The sequence below is a fragment of the Suncus etruscus genome, chromosome 11 (assembly GCF_024139225.1).
Source record: "Suncus etruscus isolate mSunEtr1 chromosome 11, mSunEtr1.pri.cur, whole genome shotgun sequence".
NCBI lineage: Eukaryota > Metazoa > Chordata > Mammalia > Eulipotyphla > Soricidae > Suncus > Suncus etruscus.
Genome location: NC_064858.1, coordinates 33,985,770 through 33,989,072, shown reverse-complemented (window position 1 = coordinate 33,989,072; position 3,303 = coordinate 33,985,770).

The following is a 3,303-nucleotide window of genomic DNA, read 5'->3' as shown; positions in this document are numbered from 1 at the left end:
TGCAACTCTCTAGTCATTGCAATAACAACAATAAAAATAGTTAAGGCAAAGGAGAATGGTTCATTTTAAAGAGTTTATACAGCTGACAAAAACAAAGAATGAAGAAAATATGCAAGCTCAGGGCATGATTAACAGAATGAATCAAGCAAAAGAAAGCATCTATGATACAGAAGACAGAACTTAAGAATTCTCCAATCAACAGAAAATAAGTCTAAAAGGAATGAAAAAGAGTGAAGAAGCCTGCATAACCTATAACCTATCAATTGCCACAAAAGTTATAGGATATTGGGGGGAGCTGGATGAAGGGGGAAAAAAAGCTATAGGTTATTGTAGACTCAGAAATAGACAAGAGGGTAAAGAGGTAGAAAGATTAATTTGGAAGCTGAAAAGAAAGAACAGTATGTAAAGCCTTTGCCTTGCATGGAGTTTACCAGGTTCAATCCCCAGCACTATATATATAGTCCCCCAACACCATGAGGAATGATGCCTGAACATATGACTAGGATATTCTGTGTGCACCCCAAAACTAAAAACAAAAAGAAAAAATGTTCAAGCAATAATAGTTGATAACTTCTAAATCTAGGGAATGATTTGGACATCCAGTTCATGAAGTTTATAGGTCTGCACACTCAATTAAAAAAAAAAAAACATTCTGCACAACCTATTCTAATAAAATAGTCAGCAAAGTCCTGGGAGCAGTAAAAGAAAGAAGTTTGTATCTTATCAAGAGAGCCACATAGCTATCAGTCTATTTCTCCCCAGAAACATACAGGCCATCAGAAAGAGACAGGGATGATATATATGCGTGTGAAGAGAAATGCCCTGTCACTCACACAGCCTTTACCTCAAGGTTGTCCTTCAGAAACAAGGACTTGAGCAAAACTCTGCAGGACAAGAGCTGAAGGAGTCATGACTGGCAGCACCACCTTGCATAAAATGCTAAAAAATGAAAATATTTAGCTAAATAGTAGTAGTAACCTGAAAACATGAAATAAATACAGCACCACAAAGAGTTAGGGAGATAGCTCAGCATGGTAGCATACATACCTAGATGTGTGAGGCCATAAATGTGTGAGGTCACATAAACCATGTGATCCCATGGTTTCTGACACCACCAGGTGTGTAGTCCTGGTGTGCCCCAACCACTGTTGGGCATGAACTTGGGCTTCCCACAGCACCCTACCAGAGGTAGCTATTATGTTTTGAAAAAACTCAAAAAAGTGGCACATGTCTTATAAACAGCTGACCTGGGTTTGATGCCGAGCATCTCATATGGCCCTCCAAGCCCTGCCATGAGTGACTTCTGAACACAGAGCCAGGAGTAACCAATAGGTGTGGCCCCCAAAAAAAATTTTTTTAAAGAAGCTAGAGAGTACAAGAGGAAGGTGTTTACCTTGCATACAGCCAACCCAAAATTCACATATGTCCCCCTCCAAAAGTAGGTCTAGCAGTCATCCCTGAGCACAGGACCAGGAGTAAGTCTTGAGTATCACTGGCCTTGGCCCTCCAAACAACAAAATTTGTAGAGTTATAAATTTATTTAGATTTATAAATTATTTGTAGATGTATACTCATTAATTGGTTAATAAAGGACAAGAGAAATAGTATAGGGATTAAGATAGTTGACTTGCATGTAGTCAACCCTAGCTCCATCCCTAGCATTTGTCTCCCTAAGAGCCACTAGCAGTAATCCTAAACAAAGCCAGGAATAAGCCCTGACCCCCAACAGACATAACCCATACTCCTATCTTCACACCACCAAAAAAAAAAAAAATGTCAATGTCAATGTATAAACAATATAAAACAAGATACACAGATCAGAAATTGTTTTGCCTGTGGCTGAACTGGCTTTGATCTCTGGTATCTCATATGGTACTGTAAGTACCACCAGAAGTGCAGAGCCACAAGTGATCCCTGAGCATTGCATGATGTGGCCCAAAAATCAAAAAATAAAATTAGATACATTGTGATCAAGCACACAAGAGGGGAAGCTGTAAAAAAAAAAAAAAAAAAGGACAGAGTTTTGAAAGGTATGAGAATCAAAGTTTTTATTAGTGTAGATTATTACATCTATAAAGTATTTTATGTAAATCTCATTGTAACCACAAAGCAGAAAATGCATACAGTAAATTCACAAAAGGGAAAGAAGTAAAAAATAAAAACATTTCTCCACAGGAAAATTATCAAAGCATAAAGGAAGGCTGCAGGATAAAAAGAAAAATATATGGATCTACAGAACAACCAGAGAACAGTGAGACGGCATGTGTAAGTCTTCCCTGTCATTGATTGTTCTAGGGAGTGGACAAGATAGTACAGTGGGTAGTACATCTGCCTTGTATGCTGCTAACCCTAGTCCTTTTGTTTGATTTTTGTTTTGGGGGCCACAATGGCAATGCTCAGGGCTTGCTTCTGGTTCCCCATTCAGGGATGCCAGGAATCGAACTTGGATCAGTTGTATGCAAGGCAAGAGCCTTACCTGCTATACTATTTTCTGGTTTCTGACCCTGGCTCATTGCCCAGTTCCACTTATGGTCCCTAGAGCAGAGCTGGATGTGGCCCAAAAACCAAACAGAACAAAATATTCTACAATTAATAAATAATGTACTGTAATCAAAAGACCTAAAGTGATTGGAGAGATAAAAGAGAAAATAGAATGCAATGCTACCAATAAAAAATTACTTTTGCCTTAAGAACATAGTCAGAGGGGGCATTGTGGGTGGAAAAAGTGTATGCCAGAAAGGCACTTTCCTTGCATGCAGCACACCTAGGTTCAATCTCTGGTACCCCATTTATTCCCTCATGCCCACTAGGAATGATCCATAAGCACAGAACCAGGAGTAAGTTCTGAACACCATGAGGTATGGCCTCCACAAAAACAATAATGATAAAACACAATTGCCTGGACCTTGGCTAGAGTTCAGTGGTACAATGCTTGCCTCAAATGTGTGAGGGCCTAGTTCTATCTATCCTTGACAGCATCCAAAATTTTTTTTCATGTCAACAAAATTACAGTAAGATCACAAGTAAAGGAATGGGGGGAAAAAGATATTCCAAACAAATCAAAACTAAAAGAAAGTAGGAATATAATTATATGACACAAAGCAAAAGCTGTCAAAGAAACTAAAATGATCATTTTATTACTACAGTCTAGGGAAAATTTACAAAGAATATATAACAACTTAACAGGTATGTTTATGTCCATTATTGGAGCACCTGGATTTGTAAGGCAAATACTAACAATTTGAAGAAAGATATGTAGACTGGGGTGATGGCTTAAAGGGCTGGAATGCAAGTTTTGCATGC